Source organism: Ambystoma mexicanum, chromosome 8 (assembly GCF_040938575.1).
Source record: "Ambystoma mexicanum isolate Mex_15411 chromosome 8, UKY_AmexF1_1, whole genome shotgun sequence".
In the NCBI taxonomy this organism is placed as follows: Eukaryota; Metazoa; Chordata; class Amphibia; order Caudata; family Ambystomatidae; genus Ambystoma; species Ambystoma mexicanum.
The window spans coordinates 993,773,182-993,795,592 of NC_090929.1; the positions used below are offsets into that span (position 1 = coordinate 993,773,182).

The 22,411-nt window shown below is 47.9% G+C and overlaps 1 protein-coding gene across 1 annotated transcript in view; it reads right to left on the reverse strand.

The window, feature by feature from the left end:
• Positions 1-22,411, reverse strand: part of VPS13D (vacuolar protein sorting 13 homolog D) — a 3,263,180-nt gene that overhangs the window by 1,146,642 nt on the left and 2,094,127 nt on the right. The gene's annotated exons all lie outside the window — the stretch shown is intronic.

Consider the following 22,411-nt stretch of genomic DNA (forward strand, 5'->3'; position numbering starts at 1 on the left):
GTTGTTCTTCTGAATGTCTAAGTTGTCCAGAGAGCATTGCGAGAAACCTATAGTTATCTCCTGGACTAGTCCCCGCAGATCTGTCATCGAAGTGGCCAGGACATGGCAGTCGCTATTAGATATAGTGCATCGGTGTGGTCCAGTGCGGGACGATCACCAGGATGGGGGTGGTCCTCAGGGAGTGGAAGTAGGACACCGACGTGTGAGACGCGGTACCCCCAGCCTTATAACAATTCTTACCCGTCCTACCCCATAGGATATTTAGAAGCTCTAACCCCACCTCCTTTTTCCGACACAAATATTTTCGTACATCAGGAAACACAAAAACACCAGACCCATTCACCGGACATGTCCCAACACAAGGGTCAGGCAATTTATAATAACAACCCACACCGGACGCCCCTTTCCCTTCCCCAAAGGGATAAAAGGTGGAGCACGAGAGAACACCAAGTACAAGGCACACCGCACAACGAGGCAGCTATTCCAGGATGTCAGTTCAAGAGGAGACGAAAGACGTCGAGAATTGAAGGATGACATAGAGAGACGAGCCCTTGCCCATTTCAACCTACATATAGCCAGAGTGTGTTGTAGCAGATGTTAACGGTACATGGAGCCCTCCTACCCTGATGATCAAGGCAGAGAGGGGAGCCGGCTACTGTGGTACTGCCCTTAACTCCAGAAACAAGGAAAGCCAAGCTGTTCATCACAGCTGGTGAGTCGGAGGGGGAACCCATAAAGAAACCAAACTGTGTTGAGCGAAGGTTGCAAACGGCAACTTAGGGTGAATCAAAGAAATGTTGAAAGTAAAGGGGAAAGACCAGCTGCAGAGTGGTCTAGCACCACATGGGTGCTCACCCGAAAGCCTCTGTCTGACTCCCCCACCCCCGTTATGTTTGATGAAAACTACTGATACCAGGTCGCCCTAGGGGAGCATCACAAAGAAGGTTGAAGTGGTCATACAAGGGTCGATAAAACCCTGTGTACAGTCGAAGGTCTTTGACCCGTGAACAAAAAGGAAGCTAAGGTGAAAAAGCAGAGATAACTGTATAATTGGCAATCATGAAACCGACTGAGGGATGCCTGCAGAACGGGTTGAAGTATAGTAACCCCACAAACATTGTGTTGACAACGAGTGAACCCGACCGAGGGATGTCCACAGTAGATTGTTTAAAAAGACATTAAGATTTGTGAATGCAACAAGTGAAATCTTTTGAATAAAAGCTGTGGCTAACCCAACAGAGGGAGCCTAATATTCAAGAGGGGTCTGAGCCTAGAAGAGGGGGAACAGGGGTGAAAAGTCCTCATCCAACGTGCATATGAAAATAACTTTTTGTTTTGTGATTTTGAACAGGCCAGGTCCTCGAGACATTTTGTAGAAAAGAGACTTATCCACCAAAGGTGCAGATACCTGTGAAAGCAACTGTAGCCTTGTGTGGAGGACGCCCAAAAACCTTGTTCTGTACTAAAATCATGGGGAACGGAGACCCTGTCTACCCCCATCATGACTTATCATTTGTGACACTTCTTTGTTTTATTGTGAAATATTATCCCACACCATTTTTATTACTTGGCTGTAAGGTTCTGGCATAGTTTTTTTAAATATAGGCCCTTTCATCTGACAAGACGCTACTAGGACTGAATTATTATTTTGATGGTCGTAGCTTGCTCCCATCTTAGATTTAGGTTTAGATTAGGCGTTTTTCCAACCCTCCATACAGTTTAATAAACACACTTCAACTGTGATCACTTGTGTTTGTCTTTACTGTTGCCACAATGAGTACCTTACAGCATAGAGTAATGCTTTCCTAGTATTAGCACATACAGTTAATTCTTTGAAGGCAGATCACGATTTCCATCTAATAATGGCAATTTTTAATATGGTGATCCCTTAAGGTCTTCCTTTATCCATTATGACAAATCCAGGGAGTTTGTCCCCTCTCCCCTAGGGGAGGCCACCCTCTTTGGTACTAGGTAGGTGAGCCTGCTAAACTAAAATCCCCCTAGAGGACAGGGCTAGCGGGATCCCACTGAGAGTAACCAACCCCCCCCCCCGCAGAGAACATACAATCCCTAAGCGGGCATGTATGTAATCCTCCCTTGTCTCAAGAGACTAACTAGTTTTGCAGGTTATTTAGGAGTTTGTATTTGTATTTATTTCATTTATATAGCGTTTTAATCCATAGCGCTTTATAGTATAACAACAGAATACAATGAACATGAAACCGGAGAAGCAAATAACAAGTATGAATCAAACCACTAAAACAGTAAGTAGGACAATTTACATACTAGGATGAAGAAGAGGAGGGAGTGGGGGAGGAAGGAAGAGGGAAGCGGGAGAGTTAAGGAGAAAAGTGAGACAGTAGGACGACAGAAAGATTTAGGAGTGAAGGGGGAAAGTAAAGAGAACTAAGACAGAGGTAAAGAGGGAGGGAGAGAAAGGTGAGAAGGAAAAAGTTATCAGGGAGGGGTAATACTTCCAACACAAATTACTTATGGATTCTGACCCTTTTTTTCAGGCACCGTCCACACCTCAAAAGAGAGCACATGGAATAGACCCACGCCCAAGAGCGTGAAGAGTTAAGACACAATCAGAATTGCATCAGGGAAGGAGAGTAGCCGCAAAGCTGCAAAGGAGGCAAGACCTCCTCATGGAAGGTTTGGCAGAAGAAGGAAGCCCACGCCCAGGACAGTCTTAAGCAGGGAAGAGCGCTGCAACAAGAAACCGATGCTGAAGCACCGCAGGAAGACAGCAGGAAGGGAGCCCTCCATTAGATGCGGAACACTGCGAATGATTTGGAAGGGAGAAGCAATGTCGGCCTACTAGAACACCTGCCCTGAGTAGCACCTTATGTAAAAGGAAGTTACAAAGTTGCTCTAGGGAACTGGGAGGAGGGTGGAAAGGCCCAACCAGATACCAAATCTGGGTGAGAGAATCCAGACCCCAAGGCAAGGTGGGGCGAGAGAAATCGGTCCCCAAAGGGGTGCGGACAAAATCAGGCCTTTGACGATTCATCGGATCACGTCACTTCTCCCCCAGGGTGAGTCCTTTCCTGTGAGGCTAGCAAAGTGAGCCTGTTACGCAACATTACCCCTCGGGGTGGCGGAAAGCAAAACTTCACAGGGAGATACTCCCCTCATGGGGACAAGGACTCCTGTTCTGTTATGGAACTCCCTAACTCTCTTACCCGTGATACCATAAAGTCTGCTGAGACAATCTGAAGGCACTACTGTATGTTATTGCAATACTCCTTCCTTCCTGTAAGAATTGATACCACCAAGATAATGAAGACCAAAATAGACGCACAGTCTGATCTCAAGTCATCGTCCAAGAGCACTGTGATGAAGAAGAGCGACAGTGTTATACAATCCTTTGCCCAGTACAGAAGTTCCTGGGAAGAGGTGGCCACGAGGCGCCATGAAGAATATACAGTGGACACAAAAGACTATGACACTCTGCTGGGGAGGACCCAGCTGTAAGACAGAAATGGAGAAAGGACTCACTGAGAGGCAAAGCAGGCATGAAATCTGGCAGACCCCGGAAGCAAGAAGTTACGCTGGAGAAGTAAACCTCCAGTTGGGAGGACGCGAACAGAAGGAGTCCTTCACAGGCCGAAGCAGAGCAAGCCTGACGGGAAGCTGGGAACCGACCAACGGTGGCGTGACGAGTCCATCAACTGTGCCGACACTGCCTGGCTGGAGACCCCGTGAAGCCAAAGCATGGCAGCAGGAAGCGGAAGGAGAAGCAAGGAGAGCGTTCAGCATGTACACAGTAACCCAACATCCCAGGAAGAACTGGTGGCATGCCCCCACCAGAGAAAAGGTAAGGAGAGCCACGGGAGAGCCGGTAGGGGATTCGAGATGGGTGCCGAATGTAACAAAGGCATCTGGAGTGATCTCCCTCGTATCAGTAGTTGTGTCAACAGTATCAAATTGTTATTGTTATTTTGCATTTATATAGCGCCTTATATACCATTGGTATGGTCTGAAGGCGCTGGTAGGTTGAACGCCCTTGGGAACCGAAGTTCATATCAGTAGAGAGAGTCAAAAAGGGTGCATGTGGGCACCGGGTATGTGTGCAGCTCGTGCGTGTAATAGCTGCATTCTAGCGGTAGGTGAGCTGGTTGAGAGGTCAGGAGTATGTGTTCGTTCTGGCAGGATTTATCCAGACCGGATGTGGCTGCGTTAGGCCTGAGGAGAACGCCTGGCTGGGGGGTGTGTTACCAGCAGTGATTACTTAGAATGATGTGGAGTGAGTGGCGAGTGTTGGTATGAGAACAGTTATACCGAATGGTGTCATAGTATCACTGTGTTCTAGTTGAGTGGTGATGTAAGGAGAGAGTAAGCGTGGTGGTGCGATAAGACGGGTTATATACCCTTTCAGATATTCTCTGCATTCCAAATCATACTATATACGTCGCATGCTCTAGTCCGTTCCATGCACTCCTATCCACTCCATGCACCCCTGTCTGCTCCATATATTTCGGTCACGCATTCATGCATTCCGGCTTCCCGCGTGCGTTCGAGTTCGCTCCAGTTCGCCATGAGTACTCCAGTCATTGTGGGTTAAATGCTCTTTAAGCGTTCTCTGTGTTCCAAACCATACTTTATGTTACGCAATTCTATGCGCTTCAGTCCGTTCCATGCCCTCCTATCCACTCTTGTCTGCCCCACGCGTGCACTCGTCTGCCTCAAGCATGTACCCACTCACCCCCTCTACCCACTCACCCCTTCTACGCGCTCACCTCTTCTACACGCTCACCTCTTCTACACGCTCACCCCTTCTACGCGCTCACCCCTTCTACGCACTGATCCCTTCTACGCACTGATCCCTTCTACGCGCTCAACCCCTGTATGCAATTCAACCCCCTTTACGCAATCATCCCCACTTCGCACTCATCCCTCTACGCATTCATCCCTTCTACGCACTTATCTGATCCCCGTACTCACTTGCTCCCCGCACTCATCTGCTTTAAGTACTTGTGTCTTTCACGCATTCAACATCAGTATCCTGTCCTATATATTCATCTCTACACTCATCTGTTCTGTACCTTCATCCGTTCTGTACACTCATTCACTAATACGCTCTATCTACTCATCCGCTTTATCCAGTCAACCACTCTGTAGACTTATCCACTCATACGCTCTAACACTCATCCGCTTTATCCACTCTATTCACTCATCCGCCCTATCCATTCATCCGCCGTATCCACTCATTCTCTCATCCGCCCTATCCATTCATCTGCCCTATCAACTCATTCTCTCATCCGTTCTATCCACTTGTCCGTTCTATCCTCTCATCCACTCTATCCGCTCAACCCCTCGACGCACTCGCCCCCTCGACGCACTCGCCCCCTCGACGCACTCGCCCCCTCGACGCACTCAACCTGAATTATGATAAAAGTACCAAGTGTGAAGATTATATCACAAGTGATCTTGCTCATCTCAGTTGTTGTCTCAAAGAGGTCAAAAGAGAAGAACTTATCAGAGGTAGTCTCCCTTAACATTCTATCCTCAAGAGGGACACTAAAGCTAAAGAGTGTCACAAGAACAGTTTCCTTTGTCATAGTGTTAGACGGAAACAAGGACACTATGGGAACTGTTCTCCCTGCATGCACCGACAAGAGGAAGGTAAAGAAAGTCAAAGATTAACAGTGTATTGTAAACAGAAGGAGTGTATAACCTTTAAGCAAGCCCCGAGCGAAGCCAGGGAAGAATTGCCAAGATTGATAAAAACTGTTGCAGGAAGTTAGCCAAAGATAATCAACGGCTGACCTAGGAGTCATTCTCCTTGTTAACCACATATTGTTGAATCAGAAACTAAGGCAAAACGGTTACCAAACTGAAGCCTGGAGGCTGAGCAAGATGAGCAGGAGAAGATGGCAGTAGATGAACTGTTGAACCAGGAGAACTATTTATGTTAATGTATTTGTTAGTGGTAGGGCCAGAGTAGGCTAGTTTGGACAGACACTTGGAGCTTGACAACCAGTATGATGACAAGCACCCAAGTTATTCTTTAATTAGGTAGGGAGAACCCTTTAGAGATAGAGAGAGACAGGTCTTTTTCATTATTATTTAAATAAAGATCCTAGTAAATACGCCACCCCTTTGTCCGACTCCTTACTCCACCATGCCACAAGCCCCAACGAGGTGTGAGTGAAACCTAACCCCAAGGCATGGTGTGAGACCTAGACTCCAGGGAGGGATACAAAATAAGGAGATAACCGATTGGGGAAAGTACCCCAAAATTCCTTGGTGGGGAGCCTAAGGAGAGTACCTGGTCTGGACTTACTAACCAGGGGTGCCCAAGACTTGGAGCAGCCTGGAGGGAGAGACAATACCCTGGTAACTCAGAGAAAGAGACTAACCAAAGACTGACACGCAACCAGCGGAAGGGAAGCTTGAGAAGACATTTGGTGTCCTGACTTGAACTGTGCCACAGGCAAGGATCCCCATTTTCTGATGCAGACATCAGTGTAGGGTCAGATACAAGGCACCATTCAATCATTTGAGCAAAGGCCCTTATTGTACCTTTGTTAAAGTTTTTTGTTTGGTTTATAGTGGCACGGACAACGATTAGGATAGACTATGTTCTGGAATGCAGACTTTGCCTATTTTCTAGGACATCCTGACGAGCACTCTTTTAGAGTCATTTCTTTTTCTTAGAGCAGGGCTCAGAAATGTACAGACAGATTAGGTTTGGGGTGTTCAAATAAAAACATACTTAATCTAAAATGCCACCTTGTCCGTAAACAGATTCTGATTTACCACACCAACTTCTAAGTCTTAAGTGGTAAATTAGCCTCTAAATTTGCGCTCACCAGTAGCCTTTGGTGAGTGATAAATGACTCAGGACGAGTAAGAAATGGTGTGCTTTCTGTATGTGAAGATTTGAGGCAACACGTGACCTTTGACGCCTGACTCGTAGCTGGCAACTTTAAATGTTTAGCCCTTGTATAGGGCCACCTAAGAGATTTGTAGGTTTGTGAACTGTACTCCATATGGCTACAACAAACTGTGATGAATACAAGAAAAATTGTAGTATGGGTTCTTCTTTGGTAGTGAGACGCATCTCAATTGGTGACAATCCATCTGCTTTTCCATTTCAAACTCCAGGTCTGTACATTATTACAAAATGAAACTCTGAAAAGAATAGCATCCACTACCGTTGTCTTACTGTTAAGTGTTCTCAAAGACTTGAGAAACTGCAGATTTAGGTTGTGTGACAAATCAAAGGAATTCACAAGTTATCCCTGTGGGGGAGCCCCACCTGAGAGGCTAGGGAGCAGAGCCCGCTCCGCAACACTGTCCCTAAGGTTGAGGCAAGTGGGACGTCACCGAGAGACACTCCCCATTTGGGGACAAAGACTTCCGTTCCCATGAGGGACTCCCTAGAGACAGCCATATCATCACCTACATGATGTGTTCAACAACCACAGAAACTCATAACAACTGGGACGAAGAAACACAATAGATGGCAGAATCTTATAGGCAAGTAACATGTCCCTTTAAATCCTAATTTCCCATACATTGGGACGAGTAGGTTAAAAAATGGACACCCAATGTACAGAAACGAGAGAGGCAGAGGAAGCACAAGCCAACAAGCCTGAGAGTTTGAAACTCACTTGTAGCAGGAAACAGGAACGCCAAGAATGAACCCAGAGAGGAGAAACAGACGTGGTGGGATGCCAGAGCCAAGGTACCAGCCAAGTACAAGAAACCTGAAGAGAAGCGACGCAGGGATGCCAGAGCCAGCGCGCCAGCCGAGCGCGAGAAATCGGTGAAATGGGAGCCCGAACGGAGGTGGTGGTGAGACCACGGAAACCTCATGCTGGACAGTCGGTCACTTTAACATTGCAGATACCACAGTGCATCAAAGGACACAGAGTGTCCGACACCTGGTTAACGGACAAGAGTACCAGCTAGAGGAGAGAAAACCGAAGGAGAAGCACAATGCCGAACTGTAACCTATGATGGCAGGAGACTGGAGGTCCCAAAGAAACAAGGATCCCGGAAGCGTTTCCCTGCATCATGGAAGGCAACGGGAATAACAAGAAGAATGGGCTGCCAAGAAGCAATCAGAATGTTAAGCAAATAACTCATCTCAGAAGAAGTCACAAGATAAAGTTTCCCTTTGGGGAAATGACTTTAAACAATGGGGATAGAAGAGAAAGGAATAATATAAGAGGAAAGGATAATACACAGAGAAACCAACTGCAGAGAACAATACCCTGGGAAACGGGGAGAGTCACAAGCCAATTTATAAAAGAAGAAGAGAATATAGAAAGGAGACATTGCAGTGAATCTGAGTTTAGATAAATCAAACAATTGAAGCTAAACAAGAGGTCAATAGACCAAAGGAAACCAAACCACAATTGGCCAAGAGAGAAAATCTGTTCTGACATAAGGACATAAGGAACCCAAAAAGGATAATGCCCCGCGCAAAGTGAGTGATAATATACAGCTGAGTGATCCTGCCCATTCTAGAGTTGTGCTTAGGGCAAAACACGTTGCTGCTAGTCGTTTGGTTGAGAATGACTGGGATTGGGTACCAAGTTGCTTAGTCTTAGGGTATACCAAGGGTGGTGTATGCCATGTGATAGGAAATATGCATTGGTGTGGCCTCCTGGAACACGCAGGGTTTTAGTCACCTTTTTATGCCAGGCAATAAGCTAGTTCGGTTTTAAAAATTCATATTAAAAATTTACAAGAGGTTTGGTTGCAGGATGCCCCCTTATTGGATGGCTACATCACCTATATTCAACCTGCAGTTCAAGAGCCCTTGGGAATGCCTTTGGGTGGTCCAGTTACAGCTGTCTCACAATCCTACAAATGGAATCACAAGCAGCTCGGATGTAGTCATTCTGGTATTCTTTCCATTGCAATCTCTCATTCCAATGAGTTGGAGGCTACAGCAAAGTATTCACTGATTATTAATCTGTATTGGAACCATAAAGAGACGATCTATTCTAATTTGATTGACATGGTGGATGAACTTTTATATGAATGGTTTGCTGGGGAGGGGAAAGATGTGATAATTGTGGGCGATTTTCATTGTTATTGTGGAGGTATGAATAGAGGGGCCCCTAGGGGCAACTGGAATGTGAAGATAAATGCTACTGATTGGATGAATTTAATGTATAATTTGAATTTCCTATGCTTTAATAGATTAAAGGTTATGGAGAGGGAGTTTGAAACGACAATTAGATCTGGCATTTGTACCCCAGAATGTTTGTGATAAATGCACAGATTTTCACATTTATGATACTGAAAGAAGCGACCATTTATTATTGGAGTGTTCTATTTGTTTTCCTTGTAAGAAAAGGGACGTCTGTTCGGTTGTTAACATATCCGTCAATGTACCGTTTTCAAATTGTTGCTGTATACAGCGCTTTGGATTAAGGTGCTATATAAGTCTTAAATAAATACAAATAAATACATACAATAATGCAGGTAACCTGATTAAATGGAATTGTGCCTCTTAATGGTTTCAATGGGATCCTGCAGGGAAGCATTGACATGCTGGATGAAGAGGCTATTGCTGAGACAGTCTCTGTGAAAAGTCTTTCCCACTTTTTGGAATTAAATCAATGGGCGTGGAGGACCTAGCTGTCAGAGTGAGTTTTGATTCAGAGATTCAGCTACAAAAGAGGGTCCTAAGGCGCCAGCTGTGTATTTTGGAAAAAACAAAATCTAGTTGTGGAAACGTTTTTCAGTCAATAAAATCACTTCGCCAACAGTTCAAAAATTGTCTGCGAGGCAGAAAAGCTAAGATTTATCAGCTTGAAGGGGAAAAAATGCTTATAGTCTTGGTTAGCAAGGATTCAAAAACATTTTGGAATTTGGTAAAGGTATCTGGACTTTCCATCTAAAAATTATTCATCGAATACCTTTCCATTGAAAACTACTCATTGACTTGCCTTTCCATCAAAAAGTATATTCATTGAATAATTTTCTATGGTTAATTTCGATGGATAATTAGGGTTAGGGGTAGGGTTAGATTAGGGTCCAGGGTTAGATTTAGGGTTAGATTACGGGTTAGATTAAGGGTTAGGTTTAGGGTTGTAGTTAGGGTTAGGTTAGGGTTAAGTGGGGGTTGTGCGTAGGTGTTGGGGGGGTTAGAGTAAGGCGTGATGGGAAAGGTACTCTGTCGCCATCTGCACCTGTGGGCACGGCAAGAGGTGTACGCAAAGGGTGCGTTCTTACGCCTGCACCTTTTCATCTGTATATGGCAGATTTGGTAGTCTCGATTTCAAATGCTAATGTCTTTCCCTCTGGCCTGGGTTCAATTTCAATGCAGTTTCTTGCTTACGCCGATGATGTGGTTATTTTTGACTAGACGCCAATTGGACTTCAGCGGTCACTTAATGCACTGGCAAACTTCATGGATCTGAAGGATTTAGCTATTAATACTGCCAGGACCAAGGTAATGATATGTAAGAACAGAGGAAGAAAACTACCTTTTACCTGACGTCTAAATGGTGTCAAACTCGATGTGGTAAATAGTTGTGTTAATTTGGGGTCTTCTATTTAAAATGGTCCAAAGAAAACAGAGCACTTTAATAAGATGAAAAGGAAATGTGCTAATTATGCAGCTCAAACGATGAGACTGAATTTCAAATAAGGGACATTTTCATTGTCCACTTTGATCAATTAATACAGAGCCAAAGTGCTATCTGTGTTACCTTATGATACTGACATGCTAATTGATTATCAGCACAAAGATTGGCAAATCCTGGAAGGTTGTATTTGGCGAAGAGTGCAGGGATTGCCAAAATGTATCCATTTGCCATGTATTACAAATGAACTGGGTTTGCTTTCTATTGCAGTATCTTTGAGGTGGAAGACCTTGAGTTGTCTTTAAAAATTCTGGAGTGCCCCTGTAAACAAACCTTTCTGTGGTTTAAAAATTCTGCTGAACAATGGAAACGTGGAATGTTTATCAGAATGGTTAACTAAATGCTCTTCGATAGTTAGTCAAGTGAATAAGACAGCAACATTTATGGAAGATTCCCTGCATAAGATAAAAAGGGCTATATGGGAACTGGACTGGTGTCAAACACATGAGATCTGTATGAATTGCTCACTTTTTAATATGTTACTCTTGTGTGAAAAATCGTTTTATGACTTTTAGTTTCCCTTGCCCAAGGTGAAGAGCCACATTTCTAAGATTTCGTTTCAACTTATTACCAACAATGGACGTTGAGAAGGCAATAAAGTGACTGGAGAGTAGTCAGAGATGTGTCGGGTTATGTAAAACGGAAGGGCAACTGGAGACGTAGGAACATCTTGTGACGGTTTTCCCTTTATCCCAATCTACAAAGCACAAGCACTTTGATACGTTTTTAAAGAAGCAGAGACTTTATGATCAAAAAACTTTGTAGCCCCTGAGTTGTAGTGTTTGGTGAGAATAATCACCACGAGATTGTGGGATTGGTGGTAGGTTAAGGCAGATATCTGGGTGGTAGGGGCCCCAGATTAAGTGTGGGTGTGGCTGGGTTCCTAAGTCACGCAAGGTTAAACATGTGTCTACCTATTTGGTGGTGTTCGACCACGCATCATGTTTTTGAGCACACCCATATCCTGTAGGTGCCATGTGTTTTGTCTAAGACTGATTTCCATCCCCCACTGGGTGCAGCACTGGTATCGATGTTATTGGGAGATGGACTTGATGTGCCTGGCCAGCCCCTTTGAGTGTGCAGTTATGAAGTACAGTGGTGTGCACATACCCTGTGGAAACCGAGTGTGTGTGTGTGTGTTGTCAATATAAAGGAAGATGTGTTGTGCAGTGATTGTGTGTGTGTGTGTGTCAAAATAAAGGAAGGAGATGTGTTGTGAAGTGCTTCCACTGGTCTGGAGGAAATCTGTGATGTCACCTGGAGTGTTGATCCATGAATGGGAGAATCTATTTGAGGGTTCTAGCCTGGGCAGTTAGTCAGCCCCTGCCTGGGTGATGGGAGCTGGTGTGTGCTATGTCCTACTCTATGTATCTTACTTATATTATGCAACTTGCTTGTAAAGGTACTTGAGAACTTGGTAATAAACCTTACAAGTAAACCTAAGAAGGCTGAAGGACACTTTGTAACAACTCTTAACTCATGAAACGTAGTACCTATCTCTGTCAAATAGGAGGCACAAAATGTGCAAACTTCAACCAGCCATATCTGACCTTGAGCCTCCCAAATCACTTTTAAATTCTCAGTAGCTGTCAAAGGGCACAACATTCTTCTTACATGAGAGTTGATTTAAGCCACCCTCGAAGCTTTACAAGGCCTACTTTGGACTGCAGCAAGAAACCCAAATAAATCAACGAATCCACTTTCTTCCCAACTTCACAACCAATGTACCATTTCAAAGCCACCCTTTTCTTTCTCCTGGTAATTTGCACTATTTTTGACTGAGCTGGGTTAATTTGAAATGCATGATTATTTATGTAGCGAAAAAGGCCGTTATTACCCCTTGGCGACCCACTGCGGTTTAATCGAATAAAAGAAAATCGTCCGCGTATGACAGCCATTATGGTTTCAAATGGTGAAGGTTTGCTGAAATAAAGGTGGCAGGACTCAAATAATCACCAATGTCAGATGTGTACAGATTAAACATGCAGGGTGCTAATACACCTCCTTCCCTAACACCTCGAAAGATGGGGATTTGGCGTGATAGCAGACCTATACGATTTAACCGAAATTGTACCTTTTAGGAGGAGTACAGACCAATGTCATTCTTAGAAGCCCAATTGGAATTTCCCACCTATTGAGTTTAGCCCACAATAGGTTACGATTGACAGCACCAAAAGCACCCGACAGGTCTATTGAAGCTATATAGACCGAGTCGTGGTGACCTACCCATGCAAGATGCTGAATGCTACGGACAATCAGGCCATTCAAAAATGTTCCTTGGTTGCAACGAAAACCAGTTAGCCATTTTTTCAATCTTACAGACTCACTAGCCAATAATTCAAGACGGGACAGCACGATCGAGGCAAATACCTTGCTGTCCACATCTAAAACAGCTATTGGTCTATAGTTAAATGGGCAACTTCGATCTCCCTTCTTGTATATTGGGACGATATAAGCCAAGGCCCAGGAGGAAGGAAAAAATGCTAACAACATCCTTAAATAACACTGTTTCGGCCCAAACCACAGGGTTGTTGCTAAGCAAAATGACTACTGTTTTTTAGGTCCCAGAGCCCGGGAGCAACTTATTTTCTTTATTGCCTCTAGAACGTTTTCATAGGCAAAAAAGGATATGTCCAATGTTCCTGTCAACCCCACTCAGGCACAAATTCATAATCTCTCTTTGAGCGAAAATATTAAGTTTGAAAATGAGCAACCAGGTCACTCTCTTGGCTCGTGTTTGTCTGAACCAATTCCTATAGGAGGGTGGTCCTTCCATTTGGGGAGAGATCAAGCTGTTTTACGTTCAGCCTAATAGACTTTCTCTTCTCTCACTTTCTTTTAACCACCTCAATATTAGAAGTATGGGAGTGCCTATGATATCTAACCACCTGGCCATGATCGCCAGGCGATCAATGTAGATTCAATAAGCCCCTCACAAAAGGTTCAAAATTGTTAACCGCAAATGTTGCAAATTTCCAATCTTCAGTTTTAAATTTAAGAAGCTTGGCCAAAGAATAGTTAAGCCTGGACACCAATGCTACATTCCAGGTTAATCGATTGCCAGCTACGTTGGAGGATAAATCTGAGGTGCCCAGTTCTCCCAAATCCCCCTGGAACACAGAGGAGAGAGGGGGAGATGAGGGGAGGAGATGGAAAGATGGAATTTCAAGTGAGCAAGGGAAGTGTGAGAGTGGGTGAGGGAGAAGTGAAAGGGAAGTGAAGAAGAAAATCAGGTCGGGGAAAGGAGACGAGAATATAAGGAGGCACGGAAGGAGGAGTAGGAGGTAATGGAGCGGAGAGAGAGGGGTAGAGAGTTCCAGTGTAGGGGGGCAAGGAGTTGAAAGGAACGGAAACGAGAAGAGGCACAAAGGGAGGGAGATACAGTAAGCAATAAGATCAGCTGAACAGAGGCAGCGGGATGGAGTGTAGAAAGAGAGGAGAGGAACGATAGGGGGGAGCGAGATCATGAAGAGATTTAAAGACGAGACAAAGGAAGTGAAATTTAAGTTGGGAGTGAAAGGGAAGCCAGCCAAGGTAAGAGAGCAAAGAGGAAACGGAGTTGTGAGGGGCAAGAAGACAGAGGGTACAGATGGCAGAGTGGTAGAGTGATTTAAGGGGAGTAAAATGAGAGGCAGGGAGTCCAAAGAGGAGGGAAGAGCAATAGAAAAGTCGAGAGAAAATAAGGGAGGAAATTAAGAGTTTAGTTGCATGGAAGCTGAGGGAGGAACGGATTTTACGAATATTGAAGAGGTGGTAGCGACAGGCGTGAGAGGTAAGAGAAATATGGTCGGTGAAGGGGAGAGAGGAGTCAAAGTGGAGGCCTAGATTGCAAGCGTGGGCAGAAATGGGAAGATTAGAAGGGGGATGTGAATGAAAGAAGGGGGAGATGGAGGGGGAAGAGTGTTGGAGGGAAAGAATAGGACTTCAGTCTTATCAGAGTTGAGTGAGAGAAAGTGGGATCAAAGCATTGCATGATCACTAGTCGGGGTAGTTACCAACTCAGAACAATTATTAAACAACCACTTCTCAACAAAGTAGCAGTTTATTGTCAAGTTATCTCCCATTAGTCCCAGTGGGGTGGGAGGGAACATCTCCCTGCACTGTTCCGTTCAGTAGGTGGAGGACAAGTCTCTGTAGACACTCCATCCCATTGTCTGCCATTCTGTTTTTTTTAATTAAATGTGGAAACACTTCTACCCTCAAATGCTTCTGCACACCCTGAATAAATACAGTTTGAATTTAAGTCACCCACGATTAATATGTGACCATCCCTGAACTTCCCAATCCAAGTGTTAACACGCCTAACCAGGTATTCTTAAATATCACCCAACCCGAATGGTGCAAGATGGCCGCGGGACCGCAAAGCTCTGTGCGGGCCCGCCATCACATGAAGACCTATCTCTTTCAAACCCCCGGGGTGTGCTAGAAAATGCACCCATGTGAAGCAGAATCATGCAGGCAAAGCGCATGAGAAATTTCAGCCGACTTCATGGCCACCAAGACGCCTTCCGACACCATTAACAACTGAGGCCTCCAGCTCACGAGGCTCCGGTGCTAAGACCAGCGTGGGAACACCCCCGCCCACATCCATAGTTCGGTGGCGTCTGGTGAGGCAAGAAACAGCACAAGGGCGCTCCGAGACATCGGCAAGTTCGATGTGAGAAGCGTAAACGGCACCTCCGGCCTACAAGCCACACTGCGACGGAAAGAAAGGGAGAGGCATCGGAGCACTGCCCCGCCGGATGGGCCCCCCGATGGCTGCAGGACATGCCGCCTGACTTACCGCTGCTGAATTACTGCGACAACCCCCCTGCAAAGAAACAACGGGGGCACGCCAGCAATGACCCCGGAAGACTCCCCCGGCAAGGCGTCACCGGGTGCATGCAAGCACGGACCTGGGAGGACCCAACAGTCGCGAGCCGACATCCAGCTGAGGTGAGGAGCGGGGACGCTCGATAGCGGTGGAAGGAAAAGGGAACCTGAGGGAGGAAAGTCCTGTCCCAAGCAGGGGAGAAACCCCCTCCCCCGAGCACAGAAACGAGCGGAGCCTGAATACCCATCCGCAACCCTGCCCGGGAGGGGATACGACCTGGTCCACCCCACACTCCATGCCGTCCAGGCACCCGACCCAGTGCAGTGACTAGGGTCCGCCAGCCGTCAACTCGCTTGCACGCTAGGTACACCGTTAGACAGGAACCAGCACCGCGGCGTCCCCAAATGAGTGCGGCTAACATTGGATGCAGCAAAAAGACACTGGTGGACACACGAGACCGCAAACAAACACTGAGCCCTCGAGGAGCCGGTGAACCCCACCAGTGTCCAGGCAGCGTGGTGACACTGCAGACAGCTATTCCAGCTCCCTCCTACCCATATTGAAGCCTCACCTGTGGGCAACGAAACAACCCAGCCCACTCCCCCAAAGAGGGACTTGGGCCTGCCCCACTGTACAGAGGGCACGAATGGCGCAGTGAAGGGTGCTGCAACATACTACCTGGACTGCAAGACCTGGCCCGAAGCTGCAGACTTTCCCCCTCACCGCCGCACAACCAGTCTCCCCGGACCACCAACATAAGGGCACTCTGCCAGAGCAGCACATCAGCAGCAATAACCCGCCATACCGCACAACTGACTGCCGACAAACACCCAGGTCTGGGATTGAAGTCCATGGACGCCAGCGCCACCCGCCTGCACCACCCCAGGGAACCCCTACCCTGCAACCAGCATAGCGACACAGCGCTGGGAACTGGGAGCCCCAAGAAACTCGACACCCAAGGAAGAGGCACAGACGGCGGCGCTGGGGCCAACCTCCACCCCGCCACCTGTGAAACAGGCCCGGGCGACCCTAGTGGTGGATTCGGGGGTAGGGGGCAGACACGGCGGTGTGGGCCCCACACTGCACGCAGACCCCCTACAGGTAGCAGGCCCACCGAATATCACCTGCTGAGATCCCAACTCCCTGCCGGATCACCTCAGGGAGGAACACAGCACCTGGGGATCGCGCAGAGTGCACCCATCAGACTAGGACCCACGAGGAGGAAAACACCCACTGGTGTACGCTCGAGACAAGTGAATTAAGAGCCGGGCCGCACGCGAGAAATTGAGGTGCCACAGCCCCACCAGTCACCGCGGCGTGGGCCCCGCTTACCACCAAACGCAGGGGACACTGAGTGGGATATGATAAAAGGGACTACACGTAAACAGTCCGACCTCCTGGAAGAGATAGCCGCCATAGCACCCGCACCTAGGCACTCCACCAGGCACAATATGAGCATGGAAGTCCCCGCGCAACTCTAGGAGATCCTCGTTGAAATGAAGCTCATTGGCCAGGGCACCCAGGAGACCAATACCACGGTCCAAGATATAAAGCAAGATCTCCAGGATGTCCAGGCGCGCTTTCAAGCTGAAAGAACGACCGACAACGAGCAGCGTATCAGCTCCCTTGAGGACAACCAGGGGTCGTCGGCCACTGAACTCGATGGAGTCATTAGGGAGGTCCAACGCCTCGGTGCCAAGATGGAGGACCAAGAAAATAGGTCCAGACGAACAAATCTAAGGATGATTGGCCTTCCGGAAAACACTGAGGGTCCGGATCTGGATCCTGCATGTACAACTTCATGCAAGATATCCTCCACATTGAAAACCTCAGGGAGCTGACGATAGAAAGAATCCACCACGCACCGGTCCCGAAACCAGCAGCAGGTGAGCGCCCGAGACCCATAACACTCAGACTCTTGAACTTTCAACATAAAATGGCGATCCATCAAGGCATACCGGACTGTGGGTCAGGTAAACATCGAAGGGGTCCCCATCAGACTCTTCAACGATTACTCAGCAGAGGTGTTCCGCCGCAGGAAGGGGTTCAACCCCCTGTTCGAGGCAATGAGGGGTCGAGAGCTGAGACACTACCTGAAATTCCATGCAGTATAGTGCGTTCAAATAGACCGCCAATGGCACACATATGACGAACCCGAAGATGCCTGGCGATTTCTGCAGCACCAAAATCTGTTCTCCACAAACTTTCCACAAGAAACTGAACCAAGGGCCCAGGCAACTCAAGCGGCATCATCATCCGAATCTCACCGGCCACGGAACAAAGACAGGTGGCAAAAAAAGGGACGGGGTGTAAGGGGGCCGAACACAAACCCAGAGGCCCAAAATGCCCACACAGAAGACTACGATCGGGCGCACATGCCTCAGTGCCACGAACATGCCAACTGCTTCAATCCCTCTGCCAAAACTCCCATGTGCTCCACAGACCCCCGGTGGGGAAGTAACACAAACAATGGCAACGGAAATGATGGCGGGACTGCCCGGCCGAAGCAGCCCCGTGGCTTTCAACCCCCCGCAATCACTGTACCAACGGATCCCTCTACCTCAACACTGACGAACATTGAGGATGGCTGGTGCCAATCAGTCCGGCCCCCACTCGCACCACCTGAGACGCAGATCATTACGCCTAGACCAGGCACACTTGCCGCCTCCCTAGACCATTGGCCTCAAGTAGAGGGCTACTCGATATGCATTGAAATGGGTGCAGACTCGACAGTTTGCTCTCACCATCAAATGTTTCATGAGAGACTTTTCTCTCAATTGTTGTTGTTTATATTCACTGTTTAATTCACACCTCAGATCCGGAATACAAGAACAGGGCCATGGCATCCACGCCGCGCAATCTCAACATAGTATATGTTTGGGGGACGATATCTAGCCCACCACCTATAATTGGGACGACGAGTAAGAGCCCATCTTAATGGTGAGATGGACAGGCTCATACGGATTACTGCAAGGTCTGGGTCACCCCATTAAGCCCAGGCACGCCCTAAACCATCTCGGGGATCTTAATGGGGACATAATATTTCTCAAGGAAACTCACCTGAATGAAGGGGAATCGAAGAAACTTGAACGAGGCTGGGTGGGGGTGGCTGCATATGCCCCCTGCCGGGGTAAATGAGGAGTGTCCATTTTAGTCCACAGACGGGTGCCTCTCATAATCCAAAATGCGATCGCGGATAAGGAAGGGAGGTACGTCCTGGTGCAAGGCTTGCTACACCAACACCCAATCACACTTCTTAACTTGTACGTCCCAACGACGGACACTCCCGCCTTTTTTTTTTACACATTCCTTCGCCACATGTGCACCCTATATAAGGCGTATCACACTGATAGGAGGGTATCTAAACATAGCACTAGATTTTGACCTCGACAGACTTATCACGAGCCAACCCCCCAGCGGCAGGCCAAAGAAGCTAGCTACTCTCATGTCCCTCCTCACGATCTCGGTCTGGAAGACGTGTGGAGAACCAAACACGGGCGGGATAGAGACTATGCGTTCTACTCATTTAGACACCAAAGCTATTCCAGGATAGACTACTGGTTAGCCCTGCGCACAATAACACACTCTTTAGATGAATGCTCCAATCTCTCTACCACCCTTTCTGACCATGCACCCGTCAGAATGAGGCTGACACTGCCGGACGTCTCTCACAGTGCTCCAAATTGGCGGCTCAATTTGAGGGTCTTGGTATACCCAGACTTCCTCGATCACATCAAGGGCAACATGGGCATGTTCTGGGACACCAACCACAATTCCCCCTATACCACCTACACATGCTGGGATGCATTTAAGGCCTTCATTAGAGGCCAATGCAACTCCAGGTGGGCGCCCAACCTTAAACAGTGGCGCGCTCTAGTGGACCTACTGACGCACACCTTACAAACCTTAGAAAAACTACACAAAACAGCACCAGACCAGCCTACCCTCCTACAGCTATGCAAAACTCGAGCAGATATTAAAGAAGTCGAGACTACTAGAGCCCAAAAATCCTACTCTAGCTGGACCCAGAAATACTACCTGGAAAATTATAGACTTCCTATGCCTTATGGCAATCGCTCTAAAACAGAGACAGTCGGCCACGACTATCACCTCCATAAAAGACGGGGAAGGGAACCTGCTAGTAGGGAATGAGTCCATTAATCATAGGTTCACAGAGTTTTACGCTCATTTATATGCATTGCCCGAAGCACTCCCACCGCAAGCGATGCAAGGATTCCTAAGGGCCATCCACCTGCCCAAAATCACACGGGCCCAATATGATGCCACAGACATCCCCCTAGCAGAGGCCGATATCCGACGGGCAATCCATGCTCTGAACGCGGGTAAAGCCTCAGGCCCAGACAGGATCCCAATAGACCTCTACAAGGCCACGGTAAATGAAGTCTCCCCAAGACTCCAAGCAGTATTTACAGAGGCAACGGAATCGGTCGCCTGCCAAGGTCAATGATGATCGCCAACATAGTAGTATTTCACAAAAGAGGGAGGCCCAATGACGAATGCGGGTCATATAGACCAATTTCCCTAATAAATTCTGACGCTAAGGTCCTCATGAAATTTTTGGCTCAAAAGCTGGAAGCTGTATGGCAAAGCCTGGTCCGTGAGGACCAGACAGGATTCATACGAAAACGGCTGCCGCCTCCTACACATCATTGCGGGGGAACCAGGGCAAGAGGAATCGATCCTTGAAATTGATGCGGACAAGGCATTTGACAAGGTCCAATGGGACTTTATGTTCCTCGCCCTCGCTGATTAGGGCCTTCCACCCTCTCTAATTGCCCTGATCCGCCTACTACATACTGCACCCGCGGCGACTGTGCAGTTCCCTTTGGGAGCACTACAGAAGATTAAGACTACAGGTATGAGCAATAAATCCCCTTTGGTATCAGTCTGTAACACAAAGATTTAGTTGGTAGCTGTGGCTAAGCAGTCAGACTTATCTCAAGAGGGAGATGAGCAATATTCAGGGTTTACACAATAGGGCTACAGCACTATGGTACAAGGAAACACTGACCAAAGCTTTGTATTAAAAAGAATATATATATTTATTTTACACACTTCTAGTTCAACACATTAATCACAGATAATAAAGCAAGTTAAAATCAGTCAAGAAAAGTATACACAACTCCCTAGTTAAATTGTAGACAAGTTTGAGCAAGAATTAAAACTGAGCAAAACGGCACAGTGAAAAGCAAACACAAATGGCACTCTAGCAATTTCTCACAAGGGAGGGAAAGCACAAGTTATACAGGAATATCTTCTTACACACCCTAGCAACACTTCACATAAGTTTGTGAACAAGTTTAGGCAAGGCAATACTTTAGCATAGAGAATACTTAAATGAAAACCGAGCAAAATGGCACTTCACAAGTTTTAAAAGTGGGAAGAAAGAGGTGGTTATAAGAAATAGGTGCACCGGGGTGTGGCTTGGAGCGCTAGCGATGCAGCCGCTCCTTTGATGCCGCCCACGGGAGACCCGCCGCCGCCACAAATATTATGCGGATTCCTGCAAGTAACACGATCACTGATGCTACCCAAGGTGATCGGAACCACTGAAGCACGTCTGGGTCGTGGATGAACTTCTAACGCGTGTGCGTTGTGCCCGAATCCACCTTCCGAGTCCAGCACCCGGCGCCCTCCGTAATAACCAAGATGGCGGATGCTCGGGGGCCCGGAGGGAGGAGACGGACGGCGGCCGAAAGAAGGGGGGCGCACTGACACTCGCCGCCGCCCGAGCAGCAGTGGACCCAGCAGTGGACCTAGCGACGGGAGACAACCCAGGAATAGCCCCGGCTCCGACCTCCACCTGAGCGGTGCAGCGACTGCAGCGGCGACCGCAAAGGAGCTCCTGCCGAGGACCCTCCCGATTCTCGGAACGCCGGCGGGGACAGACAGCCCCGTGGCGGACTGCTTTCCGCCTCCCCCTCTTGGCTCCCGCATTAATCCGGGCCCCCGGGCCCGAGACGCCAAAATCCAGACCCTGTCAGGGCCCAGGTGAGGAAGCCCATACTACGGGAGATCGGCGGCAACATCCCGCGCCGGGGGAAACATAGGCGCGGCGCCCTGCTCTTGTCGGAGGGCACTCCAGCAGCAGCAGCGAGAGAGACCAGTATTATCCCCCCGATGTGGGAAGAGGCACCGGGGGTACGAGGGACCAGGAAGCACCGGGAGGCACCAAGAGGGCCAAGAGTAGCCCGCACCAGCAGACTCTAACCCTCTGAGCCTCAGGAGGCTGAGACGGCCTCCGAAAAACATACGGGGGGCCCCACAACAGACCCGGCCCGCCACATAAGCGTCACCAGGGACGGCCTGAGGTTCGGCCACACCGCCAAGCACCCTACTCAATCACCCAAGAACGGGCCCCTTCGCCATTGGCCGCCTAACACAACACTGCGCACCGTTCCTGCCTCTGGGGTCAACCAACGGCAACAGAGGAGGCGGCTCCACTGCAGCAGAGCCTAAGCAAAAGAAGGACAACAGAGGCACGGACACAACCTCTAGGTTTACTACCCAGCCTCTCCAGCTAAAATCCCATAATCACTACCACGTGTCCTCCACATTCTTCCTGGGGCGCCCCGGCCCACACCTTCATCCAGCAAACCCACGCAGCACCCATTGAAGCAACCCCCCCCACTCACCTATCATGTCCAGGCAATCGAAAGCCAATAAGACAACAGACATCCCCACTATGTTTGCTGGCGCGGACAGAAGCAAAAAACAGGACTCTATCAAATTGACCCCTCAAAAACAGCTGGAAGAAAAAGATGCTCTAGCCACCAGAGGGGACCTAGTAGCCTTTATGGTGGACATTAAGTCTGAATTTCGCTCCTGCCTAGCCGACCTCACCTCCAAAATAGAACAAACGGATCAAAGAATAACAGAGGCGGAACAGAGGCTGGTGGAGGTTGAAGATCGGTCACAAGTTCACACTACCACCCTTAAGGAGATCCAACAATCTATTCAT